General features: G+C 45.6%; 1 protein-coding gene across 6 annotated transcripts in view; it reads left to right on the top strand.

The window, feature by feature from the left end:
• B3GNT2 (UDP-GlcNAc:betaGal beta-1,3-N-acetylglucosaminyltransferase 2) overlaps positions 1–24,296 on the top strand; it is a 320,804-nt gene that overhangs the window by 77,402 nt on the left and 219,106 nt on the right. For 4 of the 6 annotated variants that reach the window (XR_012095309.1, XR_012095311.1, XR_012095323.1 and 1 more), the window contains exon 2: positions 474–537. The gene's annotated coding sequence lies outside the window, so the exon portion shown is untranslated. Of the gene's footprint in view, positions 1–473; positions 538–9,499; positions 9,559–24,296 lie in introns of all 6 variants that reach the window. The other 2 variants (XR_012095312.1, XR_012095322.1) reach the window with 1 other exon arrangement.

Here is a 24,296-nt window from a genome sequence, read left to right on the forward strand (position 1 = left end):
CTTATTTTTAACGAATGAGTAAAATCTTCCCTAACAGCCATGAGTAGGTGTCTACTTGTGGTTTTGTTTGTTTGTTTTTTGTTTTAGAGACAGAGTTTTGCTCTGTGGCCCAGGCCGGAGTGCAGTGGTGCGATCTTGGCTCATTGCAATCTCCACCTCCCAGGTTCAAGTAACACTTCTGCCTCAGCCTCCTGAGTAGCTGGGACTACCAGTGCACACCACCATGCCCGGCTCATGTTTTGTATTTTAATAGAGACGGTTTCACTGTGTTGCCCAGGCTGGTTTCGAACCCCTGAGCTCAGGCAATCTGCCTGCCTCGGCCTCCCAGAGTGCTAGGATTACAGGCGTGAGCCACCGCGCCTGGCCCCACTTGTGTTTTACTAGCTGGAATTAAGTCATGTGACTACCCTTAGACCAGCCAATTACTGACAATGAGGATGAGCTTTGGACTAATTATGATTAATCTTTTTCAGTTGTGCATACTGACCCTGAATCAAATCAGGTTTTTGCCTACAAGAAAGAAGAAATGGCAACTAGGTAAGTAATCAGCTATGACTGGCACTCATACCTCTTGAGTTTGTGTTCTCTTTAATTTGGAATTTCATCAATAGTCTGTTGTTCAGCAGGACGCGGTGGCTCACGCCTATAATCCCAGCACTTTGGGAGGCCGAGGCAAGTGGATAGCTTGAGCCCAGGAGCTTGAGACCAGCCTGGCCAACTTGGTAAAACTCTTGTCTCTACAAAAATTAGCTAGGTGTGGTAGCTTGTGTCTGTAGTACCAGCTACTTCGGAGGCAGAGGTTGCAGCAGTCAGAGATGGTGCCATTGCACTCCAGCCTGTGTGACAGAGTGAGACCCTGTCTTAAAAAAAAAAAAATGTAGTCTGTTACTTCTTTTTTTCTGGTTTGAAATAATGTTCATGTGTTTCTTATTATAAAAGTAATGTATGCTCATTGCTAATTAAAGGGAATATAGAATACATGGAGAAAATAAATCAATATGTGTGTGTGTGTGTGTGTGTGTATTAGTCAGGGTTCTCCAAAGAAACAGTACCAATATGATATATATGTTAATTAATTTATTTCTTTTTGAGATAGAGTCTCGCTCTGTCGCCCAGGTTGGAGTGCAGTAGCATGATCTCGGCTCACTGCAACCTCTGCCTCCCAGGTTCAAGCAATTTTCCTGCCTCAGGCTCCTGAGTAGCTGGGATCACAGGCGCTCACCACCATGCCTGGCTAATTTTTGTATTTTTAGTAGAAATGGGGGTTTTACCATGTTGGCCAGGCTGGTCTTGAACCTTGACCTTAAGTGATGTGCCTGTCTCAGCCTCTCAAAGTGCTGGGACTACAGTTGTGAGCAGCCACGCGTGGCCTGAACGAATATGATATATATGGATATATAGAAAGATATATATTGTGACGGATTGGTTTGAGTGATCATGGAGGCTGAGAAGTCCCATAATCTGCCATATGTAAGCTGTAGATTGTGACATTGTAGTAAAATAAGAAATACATATTTGTTTTCTGTCCCTGGCTCCTGGTACAGAGCCCCCAATCCCTTGGAATTCCTGGGTGATGGGAGGATCTTTTGTTCTAATGAGGTAACTCTTGGTGGGCTTCTGGATGGTAGCTGGTCACCAGAAGACCAAGCTGTGGTTAGAAATTTGGAACTTTCAGCTTCAACCCCTATCCTCTGGGAAGGGGAGAAGGACTGGAGACTGAGTCAATAATCAATCATGTGATAAAGCTGCTATAAAAATCCCTGAACTATGGGATTCAGAGAGCTTCCCGGTTGCTGAACACATGGAGGTACCAGAGGGTGGCATGCTGACAAGGGCACAGAAGCTCCATGCCCCTTCCCGCACACCTCACCCTATGCATCTCTTTGGTTGTTCTTTTGTATCCTTTTTAAGGTCCTTTATAATAAATAATAAATGGGTAAACGTAAGTAGTTTCCCTGAGTTTTGTAAGCTGTGCTAACAAATTGATTGAACCTGAGGAGGGATTAATGAAAACTCCCAATTTATAGCTGGTTGGTTAGATGTATAGTCACAACCTGGAGAACTTGTGACTGGCATCTGAAGTGGGGGCACTCTTCTGGGACTTCTTGTGAGACTGAGCCCTTAACCTGGGGTATCTGACACTAACTCCAGGTAGATAATGTCAGAATTGAGTTAAATTGTATATACCCAGTTGGTGCCTGATGGAGAGTTTGCTGATGACACACATTTTGGTGACTAGAAGTGAAGTATTGTATTGAGTGGTGAGTGTGTGAGGGTAGGAAAAGCAATTTGGTTTTTCCTGTCTCAGAGACCAAGAGAGTTGGTGATACAGTTCCAGTCCAAGCCCAAAGGCCTGAGAACCAGGGGAGCCAATAGTATAAGTCCTAGTTCTAATCCAAAGACCTAAGAACAGGGTAGAGGGTGGGGTGTGGTGGATGGTATGTATCCTGGTCAGAGTCCGAAGGACTAAGGAGTGGGAGGCTGATGGTTCAAGTCCCAGTCTAAGTTTGAAGGCCTATGAACTGGAAGTATATCTTTATTAGCAGCATGAAAATTCTGCTAATAAACACCTGTATCTCCAAATAAGCTGATAGCTTCAACTATTATATAAAGTATACACATGCTCAGTGTTGGTGAGAGGGATTAATCTCTGTCTTCACAAAACATTGCTAATTCCTTCAGTGTGTCCTTGTGTTGCATTATAGGGAGCTGTGCACAGGAGTCTCTCTTGCTAAGCTAGACCTTTGGGAGCCACAGATGGGAAGCCTTTTGCCCCTAGCATAAGTTCCCTGACTATTCAATGTGTCCCCATTACACTGTCACTTCAGGAGGCCTTACTTTAGAAGAAACATTGTCTATGATGGTGCTGTGGAGTATCTGTTTTTTTTTGTTTTTTATTTGTTTTTTGAGACAGTCTCACTCTATTGCCCAGGCTGTAGTGTAGGGGTGTAATCTCGGCTCATTGAAACCTTCGCCTGCCAGGTTCAAGTGCTTCTCCTGCCTCAACCTCCTGAGTAGCTGGGATTACAGGTACCCACCATTGTGCCTGGCTAATTTTTGTATTTTTGTTAGAGACGGGGTTTCACCATGTTGGCCAGGCTGGTCTTGAACTGCTGACCTCAAGTGATCTGCCCACCTTGGCTTCCCAAAGTGCTGGAATTACAGGCTGTTTTTCTTAATGTGTAGTTAATTAATTTTGGTTACCGAGTTGGCAGAGACAAATGCCTATTGGCAATAGGATTTAGAGCTATTATCTGAGGACAGTTCCTCAAAGCTCAAAGTGAAGGAAAAAGATAAAAGCAGATCTTTTCTTGCAATTCTATTTCTTCAGGCCGTGAAACTTAAATGTCATCTTTTAGGTAATGGAGAGCCGTGAAAGTCTTTAACCTTAACTCTATGAGGACCTCTTTGGCAACATGTGGCAGATTATATTTTCCAAAGATGGCCACAGTGTCTCCCATCCCCCATGCCTTTCTGCAATGTGACCTTGTCATTCCCTCATCAAGAGGAGGATTGAATTCTCCCATTGAATCTGGCTGGCTTTAGTGACTCCCATGTGAGATTACCAGATTTAGTAAATGAAAATGCAAGATGCCCAGCTGAATTTGAATTTCAGATGAACAACAAATGACATTTGTTATATGTCTCATTAATATAGTTTGGATGTTTGTCCCCACCCGAGTCTCATGTTGAATTGTAATCTACAATGCTGGAGGTGGCGCCTAGTGGGAGGTATTTGGGTCATGGGGGCAGATCCCTCATTTGTTTGTGCTGTCTTTGTGATAGTGAGTTCTCAAGAGATCTGGTCATTTAAAAGTGTGTGGCACTTCCCCCCAACTTTCTCTTGCTCCTGCTTTTACCATGTGAAGTGCCTGCTCCTGCTTCATCTTGTGCCATGAATAAAGCTTCCAGAGGCCTCCCCGGAAGCAGATACCAGAACTATGATTCCTGTAAAACCTCAGAACCCTGAGCCAATCAAACCGTTTTTCCTTATAAGTAACCCAGCCTCAGGTATTTCTTTATAGTAATGCAAGAATGGCCTAATACAGACAATTGGTACTGGGAGTGGTGCATTGCAATAAAGATACCTGAAAATGTGAAAGCAGCTTTGGAGCTGGGTAACAGGCAGAAGTTGGAAGAATTTGGAGGACTTAGAAGAAGACAGGAAGATAAAGAAAAGTTTGGAACTTCTTAGAGACTGGTTAAATGGTTGTGACCAGAATGCTGATAGTGATATGGGCAGTGAAATCCAGGCTGACAAGGTCTTAGATGGAAATGAGGAACTTATTGAGAATTGAAGCAAAGGTTATGCCTTAGCAAAGACTTTGGCTGCATTCTGTTCATGCCCTAGGAATGTGTGGAAGTCTGAATTAAAGAGAGATGATTTAGGGTATCTGGTGGAAGAAATTTCTAAGGAGCAAAGCATTCAAGAGATAGCCTGGTGGCTTCTAACAGCCTATGCTACACTCCAATGTAGGAGCAAGTAAATGACTTAAAGTTGGAACCTATATTTAAAAGGGAGGCAGAACATAAAAATTTAGAAAATTTGCAGCCTGATCATGTGGCAGAGAAAGAAAATGCTTTTTCCTGAGGGGAATTCAAGCAGGCTGTGGAGCAACCACTTGCTAGAGAGATTTGCATGACTGAAAAAGAGCCAAGTGCTAATAGCCAAGACAATGGGAAAAAGGCCTTGAAGGCATTTCAGAGACCTTCAGGCAGCCCCTCCCATCACAGGCCCTGAGGCCTAGGAGGACTAAATGGTTTTGAGGGCCAGGCCCAGGGCCCTGCTGTTCTGTGCAGCCTTGGGACACTCCTCTCCACATCCTGGCTGCTCTAGTTCCAGCCTTGGCTCAAAGGGCCCCAGATACTTCTCATGCCGCCACTTTGGAGAATACAAGTCTGTATAAGCCTTGGTGGCTTCCACATGGTGTTAAGCCTATGGGTGCACAGAGTGCAAGAGTGAATGAGGCTTGGCACCCTCTACCTAGATTTCAGAGGAGGTATGGAAAAGCCTGGTTGTCCAGTCAGAAGCCTACTGCAGTGGCAGAGCCCCACAGAGAACATCTACTAGGGCAGTGTGGGGTTGGAGCCCCCACACAGTCTCCATTGGGGCACTGCTTAGTGGAGTTGTGAGAAGGGGGCCACTGCCCTCCAGATCCAAGAATGGTAGATCCACCAGCAGCTTGCACCTTGTACCTGGAAAAGTTGCAGGCTCTCAACAACCTGTTAGAGCAGCTTCAGGGGCTGGACCCTGTAAAGCCACAGAGGCAGAGCTGCCCAAGACCTTGAGGGCCCAACCTTTGCACCAGTGTGCCTTGGATGCAGGACATGGAGTCAAAGGAGATTATTTTGGAGCCTTAAGATTTAATGACTGCCCTGCTAGGTTTTGGACTCGCATGGGCCCTGTAGCCACTTTCTTTTGACTGATTTCTCCCTTTTGGAAAGGGAGCATTTACACAATACCTATGCCCCCATTGTATCTTAGAAGTAAATAACTTGTTTTTAATTTTACAGGTTCATAGATGGAAGGGACTTGCCTTTTCTCAGATGAGAATTTGGACTTTGGACTTTTGAGTTAGTGCTAGAATGAGTTAAGACTTTGAGGAACTATTGGGAAGGCATGATTGTATTTTACAATGTGAGGACACAAGATTTGGGAGGGGCTGGGGTAGAATGATATATTTTGGATGTCTGTCCCTGCTCAAATCTCATGATGAATTGTAGTCTGCAATGCTGGAGGTGGGGCCTTACGGGAGGTATTTGGGTCATGAGGATGAATCCCTCATGGCTTGGTACTATTTTCAAGATAGTGAGTGAGTTCCTGACACATCTGATTATTTAAAAGTGTGTGGCACCTCCCCTCCCACTCTCTCTTGCTCCTGCTTTTACCATGTGAAGTGTCTGCTCCTGCTTCGTCTTCTACCATGAGTAAAAGCTTCCTGAGGCCTCCTCAGATGCTGAGCAGATACTGGCACCTTGTTTCCTATAAAGCTGGCAGAACCATAAGCCAGTTAAACCTCTTTTCTTTGTATTTCTTTGTAGGAATGCAAGTACAGCCTAACATACTCATGCAATATTTGTATTTTATCTGGCAATCCTACTGGCATGTAACCAATAGAATGTGGCAGAAGGGATGCACATGACTCCAGGATGGATTACAAGAAGCCTTGAGCTTCCTCTTTGATCTGTTAGAACTCTCACTCTCCTGATGCTTCTCTTAGGACACTCTCTCTAGCAGCCATGGTATGAGAAGCCGAAACCAGTCAAAGATCTCATCTCAGCTGAGTCCAGCCTTCGAGTTATGCCAGCCCAGGCGCCAGGCATTTGAGTGAGGAAACCTCCAGAGCAGGCTTTCCAAAAGAACTTTTTACAGTGATGGAAATGTTTAGTATCTGTACTGTCCAATATGGTAGACACATGTGACTAGCAAGCCTTAAAATGTGATCAGTGCCACCTAGTAACTAAATTTTAAATAGTATTTAACTTTAACTCACATTTAAATAGCCACATGTGACTAGTGGCTACTGTACTGGACAGTGCAGTTCTTGATGATTTCAGCACCCAGCCTTTGGATTCGCCCCTACCTGTTTGCATCTTTCTAGCTGAGGCCCCAGGCACTATGGTGCAGGGAAAAGATACCCAAGAGTGCCCTGTTCAAATGCCAAACTTGCAGAATCTGGGAGCATAATAAAATGATTGTTTTATGTTGCTAAGCTTGGGGTGGTTTATTCTGCAGCAATAGATAATCAGAACAAGGTGAAATGTGCTAAGAAGAGACCACATAGAAGAGGGTTCCAAACTTAAAGGCCCCAGGGCCAGGAAGTGAGTTAATGAAGAGAACAGGCTTGGGGACTATAGCCAAGGCCCAGGTTGGTGGAAGATCTGAGATCTGGGCTCTACTTCTTACTAGCAGGGAGATTTCAAGCTAGTTTTTCTTTCTTTCTTTTTTTTTTTCTGAGACGGAGTCTCACTCTGTCACCTAGGCTGGAGTGCAGTGGCACGATCTCAGCTCACTGCAAGCTCTGCCTCCCAGGTTCACGCCATTCTCCTGTCTCAGCCTCCCAAGTAGCTGGGATTACAGGCACCCGCCACCATGCCTGGCTAATTTTTTGTATTTTTAGTAGAGATGGGGTTTCACCTTGTTAACCAAGATGGTCTTGATCTCCTGACCTCATGATCCGCCTGCCTCGGCCTCCCAAAGTGTTGGGATTATAGGTGTGAGTCACTACGTCTGGCCTTTAGGCTACTTTTAACTAGGCTCTACTTACTAGCAGGGAGATCTCAAGCCACTTTTAGCTTTAACTCTCAATTTCTCTTCTCTTCTCTTCTCTTCTCTTCTCTTCTCTTCTCTTCTCTTCTCTTCTCTTCTCTTTTCTTTTCTTTTTGAGACAGAGGAGTTTTACTCTTGTTGCCCAGACTGGAGTGCAATGGTGCGATCTTGGCTCATTGCAACTTCTGCCTCCTAGGCTCAAGCGAGTTTCCTGCCTCAGCCTCCAAAGTGGCTGGGACTATAGGAGCGCACCACTATGCCTGGCTAGTTTTGTATTTTTAGTAGAGATGGGATTTCATCATGTTGGCCAGGCTGGTCTTGAACTCTTGACCTCAGGTGATCTGCCCACCTTGGCCTCTCAAAGTACTGGGATTACAGGCGTGAGCCACCACGCCCGGCCTAACCCTCAATTTCTTAACCTACAAAGTAGGCCTAAAATACCTACACAGGTTGGCTTAACATGTTGTTGGAAGATCAAGTGAACCTGTGATAGGAGAACACATTGTTCATCACACCAGAATCTACCTCTCTTATACCTGCTCAGTCCTCTACTCTGCAATAGCTTTGAAAACCGGCCATCACAGCTCTCATTTCACTTGCAAGAATTCTAGTCTTAGGAGCCAAATTCTTACTACACACACATTGATCTTGAATTGAGTTGCTCTGGAAGATTGTCAACTGCACCAGAAAAACCAACATTTTTTGGGCACCATTTAGATGAAAACTCACTGTTAAAAGAAATCTCATTGTTTTTCTGTGGATTCTGTGTGCTCAGTTTCTATGACACCTTCAACTCTGTGCACTTGGCTAAAGCTGGTTTCCAATGACAGTCATCCAGGTTGTCTTGGGAGGCAAAGCTCACTTGTCTGGATGGACTTGCTTCAGGGACTGGATATCTGTGTTTGGGGTCTCAATGCCCTCTTAGATGTTGGGAGCATCAAGGGAATTGTTGCTTGAAACTGAATTCTGGCTGAGAAGGAGGAGTGAGCTCACGTGTAATATCTAGGGAAAAATATGTGAAATGTTTATAGTCACTACACACTAGACTTTAGGAAGGATGATTTCAAAAAAGGTCAGGAAAAAGGTAAATAGCCATAGCCATGATCCCATGTCTGAATGGAAAGAGTGGGGACTTTAGAATGAGGCAGCCTTGGATTTCAACTCTGGTTCTGCCACTTATAGCTTCAACGATCTCTGAGACAGTTTTCTTATCTGTACAAGGGGTATCATACCTACCTCCTAGGGTATTGTGAAGAGTAAATTAGGGCACAACAATACAGATATTTAATCATTTAAAATAAATATAAAAGTATTCAATATACAATAAAATAAATCAGATATTCAATAAATACACAGATGTTTGGTAAATACAGATCTCTCTCCAAAGAGAAGGTGGCTCAGGAAGGCTGGGGGCTCTTGAAAACAAAGTGGGACAACACGGCAGCCAATCATCTTGGTGAGGAAGAAAAAGGCAGGCAGGAAAAGCTGTCAGAAGTCAAACAGGAATGTGGTTCCACTTTTCCACCTATAAAGAAGCAAAGATGAAAATGAGTTAAAATGTCCAGTGTTGAAGATGATTTGGGGGCTTGCGTTCCCTCACTCTTCTGAGTGGGCAGGTAAATCACACATACTTCTGGGGGCCAATTTGACAATTTCTTAATATCTTAAAAATCCAGCAGTCTTCTTTCTTGAAACGTATTTTAAGGGAATAATTAGAAAAGTAAACCAAAAGGAATATTCAAGGGTGCTGTTGATTAATACCAGAAAATTAGAAATAGCCTAAACATCTAACAATGATAAATTGGCTAAATAATTGCTTTAACTATATAACGGAATAATATAGCCATAAATGTAGATGATATAGATATGTATTTATTGACATGGGTTGATATTCAAAAAATGTGACAATGCAGGCTAACAAATAATATGAATAGTATATACCTAAAAGTACATATTTGTTTAATATGGACCTGGAAATATATCTGCTATGGTTTGAATGTATCCCCCAAAGTTCATGTATTAGAAACTTAATCCCTAACGTAGAGGTGTCGAAGGGTGGGATCTTCAAAAGGTGTTTAGGTCATGAAGGTTCTGTCCTCATGAATGGATTTATGCTATTACCACAGGAGTGGGTTCATTATTATTGGAGTGGATTCCTTATAGAAGGATGAGTTCAATCCCTTTTTGTCTCTTTCTAACTCTCTCACCTTCCACTATGGGATGATGCAGCAAGAAAACTCTCACCAGATGCCAGCCCTTCAATCTTGGATTTCCCAGCCTCCAGAACTGTGAGCCAATAAATTTCTGTTCATTATAAATTACCCAGTCTGTCGTATTCTGTTATAGCAACATAAAATGAAGACAATGTCTATCTTTGTATTAATTGCTTATGATTGGTCAGTGGATAGGATGTGCTTTTAGTTGATACATAACATAAACTTCACCACTTTAATGTATACAATTCAGTGGTTTTTAGTATATTCACAGAGTTGTGCAACGATCATCACTATCTCATTCCATTTTCATCATGAAAGAACATTTTCATAACCTGAAAAAGAAACCCCATATCCATTAGTAGTCACTTCTCTCCCAAATCCTTGGAAACCACTAACCTACATGCTGTCTCTATAGATTTGCCTATTCTGGACACTTCATGTAAATGGAATCATACAATATGTGACCTTTCATGTCTGAGTTCTTTTAGCATAATGTCTTCAAGGCTCATCCACATTGTAGCATGTTAGTACTTTATTTCTTTCTATTGCCAAATAATGTTACATTGCCATATTTTGTTTAGTCATTCATCAGATGATGGACATTTGAGTTGTGTGTACTTTTTGGCTATCATGAATAATGCTCCTATAAACATTTGAATACAATTTTTGTGTGAACATATATTTCAATTCTTTTGGGTTTATACTTAGGAGTGGAATTGCAGGATCATATAGTAATTCTATGTTTAATTTTTTGTCTAATCCTCAAACTGTTCTCCACAGTAGTTGTACCATTTTACATTGTACCATTTTACAAGTGTTCCGTCATTGCCAACACTTGCCATTTTCTGTATTTTTATAATAGCAACCCTGTTAATGGAAGATGTAACGTGACATCTCACTGTCATTTTGATTTGCATTTCCCTCATGACTGACAATGAGCATCTTCTCATATCCTTATTGGTCATTTGTCTTCTTTGGAGAAATGTCAAAATCTTTTGCCAGTTGGTCAATTGGTAGGATTTTAATTGTTTCCATTTTGTTTTTCTGCATTTCTTTCTTTTTTTTTTTTTTTTTTTGAGACAGAGTCTCGCTCTGTCGCCCAGGCTAGAGTGCAGTGGCTGTATCTCAGCTCACTGCAAACTCCACCTCCCGGGTTTATGCCATTCTCCTGCCTCAGCCTCCTGAGTAGCTGGGACTACAGGCGCCCGCCACCTCGCCAGGCTAGTTTTTTTTTTTTTTTTTTTTTTTGTATTTTTTAGTAGAGATGGGGTTTCACCGTGTTAGCCAGGATGGTCTCGATCTCCTGACCTCGTGATCCGCCCGTCTCGGCCTCCCAAAGTGCTGGAATTACAGGCTTGAGCCACCGCACCCAGTCTGTTTTTCTGCATTTCTTATTGGAATGCAACAGCAAGAGTTGCTTGTGTAAGAATAAATAAAAGAACCAGGATAGAGCCAGGTATGGTGGTACATGCCTATAGTCCCAGCTACTTGGGAGGCTGAGTTGGGAGGATTGCTTGAGCCCAGTAGTTCAAGTTCAGCTTCAGCAATATAGTGAGACCTTGTTTCATTTAAATGTGTGTGTTTTGTATGTATGTATGTGTGCAAAAGATTTGACCAGACTTCACAAAATAAAATATATGAATACCTAAGGCCGGGTGTGGTGGCTCATGCCTATAATCCCAGCACTTTGGGAGGCTGAGGTGGCTGGATCACCTGAGATCAGGAGTTTGAGACCAGCCTATCCAACATGGCGAAAGTCCATCTCTACTAAAAATACAAAAATTAGCCGAGCATAGTGGTACATGCCTGTAATTCCAGCTACTCAGGAGGCTGAGGCAAGAGAATCAGTTGAGCCTGGGAGGCAGAGGTTGCAGTGAGCTGAGATTGCACAACTATACTCCAGCCTGGGTAACAAGAGTGAAACTGCGTCTCAAAAAAAAAGAAAATATATCAATAAACATACTGAAAGGTGCTCAACATCATTATTTATTAGAAGAAAGCACATTAAAACCACCATATAATACCACTACCTAACCACTAGAATGACTAAAATTAAAAGATTGACAGAACCAACTGTCAATCTTGCTGGTAAGGATGTGGAACAACTGGAACCCTCATACATTGCTGGTAGAAATGCAAAATGTATAACCACTTTGGAAAATAGTTTGGCAGTTTCTCAGAAAGTTAAGTTAAATATATACTTATCATGGAACCTAGCACTTCTAGGTATTTACCCAAGAGAAATGAAACATATGCCCATGAAAAGACTTATGCATGAATGTTCATGGCATTATTTATAGTGGCCCCAATCTGAAAATGACCCAAATGTCTATCAACAGAGGAATGAATAAACAAACTACGGTATAGTCATACTGTAATTGCCTGACAAGTTTTTCCTGCCCACTGCACAGAAAAAACCAATTCACTGAGACCATAGTATTGTAGTAGAGAAAGGATTTAATTAATGCAAGACCACCTAGTGGAAGGACTGGTGTTATCTCTCAAATCAGTCTCCCCAACGGCTTAGAAGTTAGGGTTTTTAAAGAATAGTTTGGTGGGTGAGGGACTAGGGAATGAGTGCTGCTGATTGGTTGAGGATGCTATCATAGGGGTATGGAAAACAGTCCTTGTGCACTGAGTCTGCCTCTGGGTGGGGGGCCACAGGACCAGTTGAGTTATGAGTCACAAGTCCAGGTGGGATCAGTTGGGTTCCAGAATGGAAAAGTCTGAAAAACATCTCAGAAGACCAATCTTAGGTTCTACAATAGTGATGTTATCTATTGGAGCAAATGAAGAAGTCACAAATCTTGTGACTTCTGGCCATGTGACTCCTGAGCAGTAAGGAGTTATAGAAACTATACCTATAGCTGGGCACAATAGCTCATACCTGTAATCCCAGCAGTCTGGGAGGCTGAGGTGGGAGAATTGCTTGAGCACAGGAGTTCAAGACTAACCTGGGCAACATGATGGGATGCCACCTCTACATAAAATACAAAAATTAGCTGGGTGTGGTGGTGCACACCTGTATTCCCAGCTACTCAGGAGGCTGAGATAGGAGGATTGCTTAAGTCTGGGAGGTTGAGGCTGCAGTGAGTTGTGATGGCACCACTGCACTCCAGCCTGGGTGACAGAGTGACATCTGGTTTCAAAAAAGAAAGGAAAGGAAGGGAAGGGGAGTGGAAGGGAGAGGTGGAGGCGGGGAAGAGGAAGGGGAAGGGGAGGGAAGGGATTATACCTATATTTTAGCAGAGTTCATGTCTCCTCCCATAATCCTAATCTCATGGCTTTTCATTAGTTTTTGGTCCCTGAGCAAGGGGGCAGAGGTTAGTTTTAGGGAGAGACTATTACCATCTTTGTTTCCAAGTTAAACTGTAAACTAAATTCCTCCCACGGTTAATTTGGCCTGTGCACAGGAATGAGCAAAGATGCCAACCTGCAAGGCTAAAAGCAAGATGGAATCAGCTGTGTTATATTTCTCTCACTGTCATAGTCTTTGCAAAGGCAGTTTCAGTACAGGGGCTACTACTCAATAATAAAAATGAACAAACTGCTGATGCATGCAGGAACATAGATACTTCTCAAAAACATCATGCTAAGCAAAGAAAGCCGTACAGAAAAGAGTACATGCTGTGTGGGTCTATTGACATGAAATTGCCGGAGGCTTGGGTGGGAGAAGGAATTGACTGCAAGGAGACAGTCAAGGGAACTCAGTGGGTGATGGAAATGTTCTCTAACTTGATTGTGATGGGGGTTCTGTGATGGAGTGAGTGTCTAAAAAGTAATAGAACTGCACAGTAAAAAGATACATTCCATTGTATGCAAATTATACCTGAAAAAGTTAATTTAAAAAGCAATAGAAGTAGAAGAGGAAGAGGAGTAGGGATAGGAATAGCAAGAAGATGAACCGTAGAAGAGGAGGAGGAGAATGAGGAGAAGAAAATTACCATGTAGAAATGATAATACACTCTGAGTCAATCCATCGCCCATGATGTGCCTATCACTGTTAAGTGCCAGGGAGGGGGTATTCTGTAAAAAGTGAAAGACCTGTCCCTTGTCTCTAGGAGTTTACAATCTACTGGAGAGGTGAAATATTCTTCAGAATCCCAAAGTGTGAGGAATGACAAATCAAATTAATCTGCTCCCCCACTAGGGTTAGTGGGAAATCAGTCTCTGTCATTGTTTAGGATTTCCTCCCTCCTCTCCATCCACTCAGCCCAAGGCACGCATGTGATGCCCAGGCTTACACTGTCTTAGGGAAGAGCCCCCGTCTCCAGTCCAGCATTGGCTGCTTCTCCTCACGCCATTTGTCCACAGCCCTTGTGATCTCATTCATGCTCATGGCTCCTCCTCTTTCAGACCAAGCTAGGACACTTCTTTGCAGAGGTTCTCAGGCCACTGCCCCTGGTGCCACAGTCGCTGACCTTCAGGACGTGTCACTCCTGGGGTGCAGATCCCTGAGTCATGAGGCCTGCAGAGGGCCGATGGCTCACGCACCTCATCCTTCCCTCCACTTCAGCTGCTTCCCTCTCTAGCTTCCTTCCAAGCCATCCCACCAGATCTTTATTCACTTTGTAAAAATAAAGCCTTCACCTCTCTGGTCAGGGGACTTGAGGCCCTAGGACTTGAGGCCTGGCTGTCCAATAGGAGGAGAGGGATAGTTCATTTTTTTCATTGTGAGCCTACAGCCCAGAAAACAAGGGGCAGTTACTTTTTCTTTTTTGTTGTTGTTGTTGGGCCTCACTTTGTCACCCAGGCAGTGGTGCAATCTCAGCTCACTGCAGCCTCACCTTCTGGGGCTCCAGCGGTCCTCCTACCTCAGTCCCCCAAGTAGCTGGGACTATAGGCACATATTGCCATGCCCAGCTTTGCCATGTTGACCATGCTGGTCTTGAACTCCTGAGCTCAAGCAATCTGCCCGCCTCAGCCTCCCAAAAGTGCTGGGATTACAGGTGTGAGCCAGAGCGCCCAGCCTGGGGCAGTTAGTTTCTTAGCCTGGTTGTTCTATTAGACTGCTGCAGGAGTCTGGTTCTAAAGGACAAAGAGTGATGGATGTCCATTGTGGATGAGATGGCTCAGAGGGTGATTAGTGCCTGTCAGTTGAGTGTGGTGACCTCGTGAGGGATGGGGCTAGTGGCAGGCAGCCAGGAGCTCCTGAAACAGAGGACGCCTCAATGTCCTGGCACTGTGCCCAGTCTGTCTGGGGCCAGTCTCTCACCAGCTAGAATGTATGTGGTTACAGGAGAAAGGGCACCGCATTGGGTGACAGAGCAGCTGGTTTGGGGAGGTGTGAGCCCAAAGGAATCCTGGCTTTGGGGAATTTGAGGGAGGTGGCAGTTTCAGAGAATCTGAAAGTCAGCCCATAATCCAAAACCAAGGAGAAAAGGCACCAAGCTCCACCCAGCCTCTGGCCCCTGGCTGACTGAATGGGAAATGGGCCTACTATTTGCTATGTGTAACCTGTCCATTCCCCAGGATTTCTAAGAAGTGCTTGGCCTGTATTTCTTGGTTCTCCTGAGAACCAGATGTTTAATAATTTGAGTACATTTGAACTTGAAAATGCAAAAACATCCTTCTAGCTGCATCCTCCTTTTCCTTCCAGGGCCAGAATGTGGGAGAACTTGATTCTGAAATCAAATGGAAAGTGCTTTTGTTTCTGGAGGTTAGAAAAAAACAAACTGTCAAAGAACCAGGGCCTCATCTCTAAAAAGAAAACGTGAAATGGGCCATGAGTCCTGCTTAATAATTCAGAGATTAAACGGAGCCAACAAGAAGCTGGAGTGAATGATCAGATATACCCACACCCTTCTCTTTTTATCAGCTTGCAAATGTTCTTGTTGGCAGCTGGTTAGAGAGAAGTAGTCCTTGACAAATAAGCTAAACCATTCATTCGTTCACTTATTCGACAAAATCTTCATGATTGCCTCTTATAGCAGACATCGCTAGTGCTGGGGATGCAATCCAGAACCAGCATGTGTCCCTCTGCCTCAGGGACCTCAGATTCTATATCATGGTTCTCAAACTTTCATGTCCATCAGACTCCCCTGGATGGCTTGTTAAAACACAGATTCCTGGGCCCTACCCCTGGAGTTTCCAATTCAATAGGTCTGGGATGGCTTGAGCATTTGTATTCCTGAACAGTTCCCAAGTGATGCTGATATTGCTGGTCCTAGGAACACCCTTTGAGAACCACTAGGCAAGGCAACCATATCAGCCATCCATTTTCACCTCTCAGCATTACATGGCTCACTGTAGGAAATTCAAAGCCCTGGATAGGTTGCTAGTGGCCTGAGCTTACCAGCCCAAGAGCTGTGGCCATCCCAGGCCCACACAGCAAAGGTAATTAATATCTTAAGGCACACTTACCTCTAGGGAGACTGCCCAGAGGCCCTGGCACCCTCCTGAGAGAGGAGGAGGTACAACTTTAAGAGATCTTCTGTTGACTTCTCTGTGGAAATGGAGGCCTCACAGCACCACCATTTCACTACCAGACCAGTGTGAGCCTATAGCTCTGGGAGCCTAAATCTGGGCTGCGGTGCAAGGTGTGGTGCAAGGCTTCCTTCCTCCACCTAGAGCCTCTGCTGATTCCTTCCTGTCACATTCTTGACAACCCAAATAGCTCATTTCCCTTCCATGCTCACAGCTGGAGTGGGCAGGTGAGATCCCAGATGGGTCTCTGAGGCCTTTCCCACCTGAGTGGACACAGAGACATCACGTATATCCACATGTAATATGGCAAATGGCAGATCATCTTATGGGTCAAAATCTGCCAAAATCATGAGTTTTTCTTCTAACAGCCTTATTGACATATAATTTACAATTCACCCATCTAAAGTACACAATTCAGTGTTTTTTAGTACAGTCACAAAGTTGCCTATTCATCTTCATAATTAATTTTAGAACATTTTCATCACTTCAAAAAGAAACCCTGTACCCTTTAGGTCACCCATCCCTCAACCATCCCCCAGCTATAGGCAACAACTCATCTACTTTTTGTCTCTATCTATTTGCCTGTTTTGGACATTTCATACACATGGAATCATGCTATATGTGGCCTTTTGTGATTGTCCCTTTTAACAGGGACATGGGGCAACTTACATGTGAGTCCAAAAGATCATTGGCAGAAAGACAAGGTGGAGACAAATGGTTTGGGTTTACTTAATCTTGGAGTTCCAGTTGTCCCAGGGTGCTAATTCCCACCTCAGGAGGCTGTGGTAGGGAGCATGAAGGACCAGCACAGGCCTGGTCCCTAGGTGCTCAGGGTAGGGGAGCCTCTCTAGTGAAGAGGCCTAGTATAATATTGTAAAATATATATTTGGGCCGGGTGTAGTGGCTCATGCCTGTAATCCCAGCACTTTGGGAAGCTGAGGCAGGTGGATCACTTGAGGCCAGGAGTTTGAGACCAGCCTGGCCAACATGGTGAACCCCACCATCTCTACTAAAAATACAAAAATTAGCCAGGCGTGGTGGTAGATGCCTGTAGTCTCAGCTACTCGGGAGGCTGAGGCAGGAGAATCGCTTGAACCTGGGACGCAGAGGGGTGCAGTGAGCTGAGATTGTGCCACTACACTCCAGCCTGGGTGACAGAGCAAGACTCCATCTAAAAAAAATTATATCGGCCAGGCGCGGTGGCTCAAGCCTGTAATCCCAGCACTTTGGGAGGCTGAGACGGGTGGACCACGAGGTCAGGAGATCGAGACCATCCTGGCTAACACAGTGAAACCCCGTCTCTACTAAAAAATACAAAAAACTAGCCGGGCGAGGTGGTGGGCGCCTGTAGTCCCAGCTACTGGGGAGGCTGAGGCAGGAGAATGGCGTGAACCCGGGAGGCGGAGCTTGCAGTGAGCTGAGATCCGGCCACTGCACTCCAGCCTGGGCGACACAGTGAGACTCCGTCTCAAAAAAAAAAAAATTCTATCTATCTATCTATCTATCTATCTATCTATCTATCTATCTATCTATCTATCTATCTGGAGAGAGTCTTATTCCGGCCTCCTAACATACAACTCCTAAAATCCTTGGGAACTCCAAACTCTTTTTGTTTGCTCATGAGTTGACCCACGGCTGGCAGCCCCTACCTAACTTCAGGATGGGGGCTGGTCACCAAAAAGACCAAGGCAGGATTAGAGGGATGGAACTTTCAGCCCTCCCCGCAATTCCTCACCTTATGCATCTCTTCATTTGGAGGAGAGAGGGGCTAAATGTTGGGTTAGGCACCAAAGGCCAATGGCTTAATTGTGCCTGTGTAATGAAGCCTCCATAATAACCCGAAAGGTTCTTGTTCAGAGAGCTTCTGGACAGCTGAGCATGAGGAGGTTCTGGGAGGGTGGTGAACACCGAGAGGGCACGGAAGCTCCACACTCCATACCTCAACTTATGTATCTCTTCATTTGTATCCTTTGTAATCAGCTTTATAAAAAACCAGTAAATGTGTTTCCTTGAGTTCTGTGAGCCACTCTAGCAAATTAATTGAACCCAAGGAGAGGGGCATGGGAACCTGGATCAACAGCCAGTTGGCAAGAAGCACAGGCAAAATAATGAATCACCTTTGCAAAGATGGTGACAATGAGAGAAATCTAATATGGCTGACTCCATCTTGCTTCTGGCCTCATAGACTGGCTGTCTTTACTCATTCCTGGGCATAGGCTGAGCTAACCATGGGAGAAAGTTAGTTTATAGTTTAATTTGGAAGCAAGGATGATAATAGTCCCTTCCTAAAACATATCCCCTCCTTGTTTGGGGACTGAAACTGCCTTGGCAAGACTAATTAGGATTATGGGAGAGGACTGAATTCTGCTAAAATATAGCCATAGTTTCTATAATCCTTTGCTGCTCAGGAGTCATGTGGCCAGAGGTGACAGGGTTTGCAACTTCCTCAGTTGCTCTTATAGTAGAACCTAAGATTGGTCTTTTGAGATCTTTTTCAGACTTTCGCATTCTGGAAACCAACTGACCCCACTGAGACTTGTAACTCATGACTCTGGGCACAAGAACCGTTTTCCACACCCCTATGATTGCATCCCCAGCCAATCAGCAGCACCCATTCTCTAGTTCTCTGGCCACCAAACTATCTTTGACAAACCCTAACCTTCGAGGCCTCAGGGAGACTGATTAGAGTGATAACACCAGTTGTTTCCTGTGTCTGGCCTTGCATTAATTAAGCTATTTCTTTACTGCAGGACCATGGTCTCAGTGAATTGGTTTTGTCTGTGCAGTGGGTGGGAGGAACCTGTCAGGCGATTATAATAATGGGGCTTGGAAGTTGGGGGGCAGTCTTGTGAGGATGAACCCTCAACCTGTGGGATCTGACACTATCTCCAGGTAAATCGTGCCAGAATTGAACAGCTGACATTAGATGTGGAATTGCTTGCTTGCCTGCTTATTGGTGGAGAGAAATCCCCACACATCTGGTCACCCAGGTTTTCTGTGCTGATGCTTGTGGTGTGAGAGCAGAGGAAAAACTGTGTTTTTCCATTCATCCCTAGTGAGAAGAAGACTAGCTCTGGAGCACTCTCAGAGCAAAGCAATCTCCTTATGTATCAGTGGCATGCTCTGGCTTTCGAAAAGTTGAGGTTATGTAAGAGGTATTTTCCCTGCCTCTTATCCAGGAGGTTCTGTCTGAGTGCCAAAGTCAGCAAAGCAGTCTTCTAGGCTCTTCCCACTGAAGAGGTAGAGAAACTTTCAGTCACTTTGAAACTTCAGCTCCTGTTGCCCAATCTGGGGTCCTTTAAGGACTGCTGTCTCCTCCACATTCCCAGATTTCTCCTGGCTGTTGTCCAGGACTCTCCAGCTTTCTCTGAAGGCCCCGAGCTGCCTGCCACCTCCCAGAGTCCCTGCTACCTGGTGATTACATTTGCCAAGGCAGAAGGCTTCTTGCCTCCTCCGTGTGAGCCCCACCACGGCAGCAGCCCTACTTCAGCTCCCCGTGAGAAGTTCCACCATCAGGGACCTCCTCTTGTTTTGTTCAGACCCTGCTTGTCCCCAGCTGGTGTACTGGGTGAAGCCCAGAACCCAGGGAGGGTGGGTTGCTGAACTGACCATCTGCCCTAGCTTGTGTCTGAGGTGGAGGCTCTTTCAATGGTCACTTTTTCTGGCTCAAGCCCATGACAGGAATGCCAGGAACCCACCCAGGGGGAATGAGGTCTCCCAGGATCCTTCTCTGCCCTGTCCAGACACTCAGGCCACAGAGCTGTCACCCAGGTTCTTACCCATACCATCATGTTAGTGGTCTGGAGCTTTCTCGACAACTGTGAACAGAGTTCGGGGTCTGGAGCAAGAGGAACAGCTGTATTCCTGCTCTCTGCTCTGCTGGTCCCCACTTACCAGTGAGTCCAGGTCTGGGAGTAGAGGCACCTGGGGCACAGGATTGCAAGCGAAGCATGAGAAGGGCATGGAGGAGGGAGGGCAATGAGAGCTTCCCTTCCTTGAACTGTGCCCGGTGAGGTGTGAATCCAGCAGCCCAGGGCAGGGATTGGGCGGCTGCCAGAGAACAGTAACCAGAGGAGCTGGGGGATACCCGCCCTCCCTGTGGGCGTGGGAAACAGGCTGGGGCAGGCTGAAGGTCAGGCAGGATGTCCCCGCTGGTGGGTGGCTGAGGAGGGTCATCTCGTTGGCAGCACTGTCGGCCTAGATAAGCTCAGAGTGTGGGGAGGCAGCCAGGGAAACAGAAACCACAGTTCACAGCCCTGACGCAGGCCCTGGGCCCACTGGCTGGAGAGGCCTGAATTATTAACCTTGGGAGAGGCCAGCTGGCACGAAGGCCAAGGGAACCAGATCGGCTCCTCCTGGCTCCGTTCGGTTACCTAGGAGGTAAAGAATTCAGCAGGCCCTGGTTCTGGTTGCCCCGGTGTGACCAGTACTGTAAACAGGGCGCCTGGCTGGTCTGGTACAGGCTGCAGCCAGTGCTGTTCGCGCCCCACCTCTGACCAGCCCTTCCTGGATTTCTCAGGACCGTGGCCTTTTGTTTACAGGCTCCCGCCTCACCTTCCTCTCCCAGCCTGGAGCCTCTCTGCTGAGCACATTTTTAGCATTCCCTCAGAGCAGCTTTGCTTTTCCCCTTCCCACAAAACAAGACCCTGCAGCTGCAGATGTGCTGTGGTTTCCGGAGCCTCGGCTGTCGTGGGGCCAGTCACCAGGGTCTACCTGCACTCAGACTCTGTCCTGGGGGAGCTGACTGGCGAGACCCTTTCCACCCAGCTGGAGGGGTCCTGAGGAGGCCAAATCCACTCCCACATCTGTTCTGGGCTCACTTTGGAGTTCCCCTCTGAGCAGACAGGGCTAACGTGTCCCATTTCCAATGTCTGAAAAAGAAAGGCCAAGGGACCCAGCGCGGTGGCTCATGCCTGTAATCCCAGCACTTTGGGTGGCTGAGGCACCTGGATCACCTGAGATCAGGAGTTCAAGACCAGCTTGGCCAACATGGCAAAACCCCGTCTCTACTAAAAATACCAAAATTAGCCGGACATGGTGGTACACGCCTGTAATCCCAGCTACTCAGGAGGCTGAGGCAGGAGAATCTCTTGAACTTAGGAGGTGGAGGTTGTGGTGAGCCAGTATCACTGCACTCTAGCCTGGGCAACAGAGTGAGACTCTATCTCAAAAAAAAAAAAAAAGGAAAGAAAGAAAGAAAAAGGCCAAGGGACCCACCCGGGGGCAAGAATGAATCTGGTGGGTCTGAGGATGATCTGGGTGGTCTGTGGATCCAGACAGCCCTGTCTGGTTTTCTTTCCTGCTGTCTTTTCTATGAATGCCTATATTTTTCAAAACCACTGATGTCCTGCTAGGCTGCAGACCAGCTAGCTTCCTTAGGACCACAGGACATCCCTAGGCCTCTCCCTTCTTTGATAGCTCAGCTCACTATTTCCTCCCTGGGCATAGCTGTGGACTTCACATTCCTGTTTCCTTTCCCCTGGGAAATAGGAATGAGAAACTTGTTAGGGAAAATTGTCCAAGACTTGAAAATGGAGCAGAGATTCCTGTAGGTCCTTTGAATCATGTCGGCCTTGGGCATTGTCTGGCAGGGCTGTCCGGGGAATTACCTGACTTTCTAGGGGTGTCGACCTTTGTCTAGCTTGCTATTTACTACTTATTAGGTTATTTTACAACTTTATGACAAGGGCATAGGAAACTGATAGGGTGTAGGCTTGTTTTATAGTGACACAAATAAAAATATTTTAGTCAAAAGGCCAGGGAGGACACTCATTCTATTTTATGGAATGAAGTATTGCTCCATAAAAAATTGTAAAAAAAAGGAAAAGGGAAAAAAAAAGGCTAAGTCCAGGCACAGTGGCTCACACCTGTAATCCCAGCACTTTGGGAGGCCAAGGTGGGTGGATCACCTGAGGTCAGGAGTTCGAGACCAGCCTGGCCAACATGGTGAACCCCCCCATCTCTACTAAAAGTACAAAAATTAGCCGGGCATGGTGGTGGGCATCTGTAATCTCAGCTACTCAGGAGGCTGAGGTGGGAGAATCATTTGAACCTGGGAGGCAGTGGTTGCAGTGAGCGGAGATCACACCATTGCACTCCAGCCTAGGCAACAGAGCAAGACTCCATCTCAAAAAAAAAAAAAAAAAAAAAAGAGAAGGAAAGGCTACGATTTTATACAAAGTGATTTAGCAATATTACTTTAGTATTCTTTACTTCAGTGATTGTAACTATTTTGATGTCTCCTACATTTTTTTTAAACCAGCTCTACCATCCTGCTGGTTCTCTCACACATTAGTTAAATACTTTTTAGATACATGTTCATTCTATATTTATGTGAAAGCCATGTTTAAAATTTTAATTTTGAAAAATTAACATCTAGCAAAATTGAGGGTTTTTTTTTTCATTTACAGTTCTATGAATTCTAACCCATATATAGTTGCATACCTGCTATCTCAATTAGGATACAAAGCAGGTCCATCATCCCCCTAAAAAACTCTCGGGTCGCCCCTTAGAACCAAGTTTTTGACTTTTTGAAAATGCCTTTTTCACAGGATGCAGAGGGCTGTCAGTGACTAGGGAGTTGTGGGTACGCCCATCTTATCAATCCCCACAGCCCTGCCTGTGGAGATGCCCTATCTGTCCCCCTCTGTCAAGCCCAGGGAAAGGCGTGGGGTCTGAGGATTTGGCTCTGTCACACCACTCACTGCCTGCTCTCCCTCCCCGCGCTTCCAAGATCTGGTTGAATTAAATAAGAGAACGAAGAGAGGAAAACGCCTTCACCCGCGGTGTGCTCTGGGGCCATCTCCAGGTGTGGGTGGTAGGGTCAGTCACAGGACGGGTAAATAACCGAAGGGAACATGGGCACCCAAGCTAGATGTCCTCTTAGCTCCTTCCCTCAGGAGAACCTGCCTTTTCCTCACCAGGGAGCTGGTGACACCCAGGCTTCCCTGCAAGGACAGGAGGGACATCGAGGGGCCAGATAGCCAAGGGAGCAGAGGAGGAAGGGGCTCTTGGAGGAAACTTGTTGGGAATTAAGATGTGCTGCTCTCATCACCTGGGTGTTACTTCAGTTGGAGAAAAAAGAGGCTTCACCATTTGTCTTTGTGCAGTGTTATCCTCAGCAAAGAGGACTGGGAATGCGGTACATGGGAGGAGGGAGCCAGGGATGCGAGTGGCCAGCCATGCCAAGGGAGAGGGAGTGAGGCACAGGGATGTCCCCACACAAAACCCCTAAATCACGTGGAATCAGATACACATTTTCTCTTTTTTACATTCTCTCTCTCTCTCGCTGAGCTATTTTTCACTCAGTGTTCACAGCCTGTGATATGTGTGGATAGCAAGTAGGGCTTCAGGTCTTCATAGGTCTAAAGTCCATAACGCTGTCTCTAGTGCCCTGCCTTTAAAATGTATTTTATAGCCTTTTGTTTGTCTTTACCAACAAATGGAAAAGCAATGAAGGCAGACTTTTTTTGGGATTTGCTGCATCTAACCAGTGCCCTTGCCCTCTCCAGAGGCCTCCCTTTCCCTGCTGCAAGAGGCATGTGCAGGGCCTGGTAAGAAAAGGAGCCTTAGACACTGGCTCCAGGGGTCCCTAGCCAGCCTCGTGGGCTTCATGACAATCCTAATACTTAATGGTGTGTTCTACTCTGACTTCCAAGTTCTCTCTTCATAAGAATGTGTCTTATCTCTAGGGTAACCATGTAACTTTTAGCCTCCAAACAATGACATTCTTAAGAATGAAAGGAGGTGGGAATAATAATTACTCTGGGACAATGTGTGTAAACTGAGACTATGGCAGGCAAGCAGCAAAGTATTGTCACTCTTATCTTTCGAGTAAATTGGGAACCTTTTCCATGAAGGGCCAAGTCTATCCATCTGTGATAAGATATACTTGGCCTTTGTCCCCCAAGAGATGAGTGTCTTTTGTATGCCAATGAGAGGTCTGGTGGCTGGGGGTCCCTAGATAGCTTCAGGATGGGGGTTGCTCTCCAGAAAGACCAAGGCAGGAGTGGAAGGTTTGAACTTTCAACCCTATCCTGGACCTCCTGGGAGGAGAGAGGGGCTGGAGATTGAGTCAGTCACCAATAGCTAATGATTTAATCAATCAGGTCTAGGTAATGGGATCTCCATTAAAAACTCTGAACAGTGAGGTTCAGAGAGCTTCTGAGTTGCTGAATACATTGAGGTCCTGCGAGGGTGGCATTCCAGAGAGAGCGTGGAAGCTCTCCACACCGCCCCCTAGTACCTTGTCCTTTGCATCTCTTCCATTTGCCTGTTTCTAACTTGTATCCATTCTGATAAACTGGTAATAGTAAGTAAAGTACTTTCCTAAGTTCTGTGAGTCCTTCTAGCAAATTATCCAACCTGAGGAGGGGACTGTGGAA

Source organism: Chlorocebus sabaeus, chromosome 14, assembly GCF_047675955.1.
Source record: "Chlorocebus sabaeus isolate Y175 chromosome 14, mChlSab1.0.hap1, whole genome shotgun sequence".
Taxonomy (NCBI): Eukaryota; Metazoa; Chordata; class Mammalia; order Primates; family Cercopithecidae; genus Chlorocebus; species Chlorocebus sabaeus.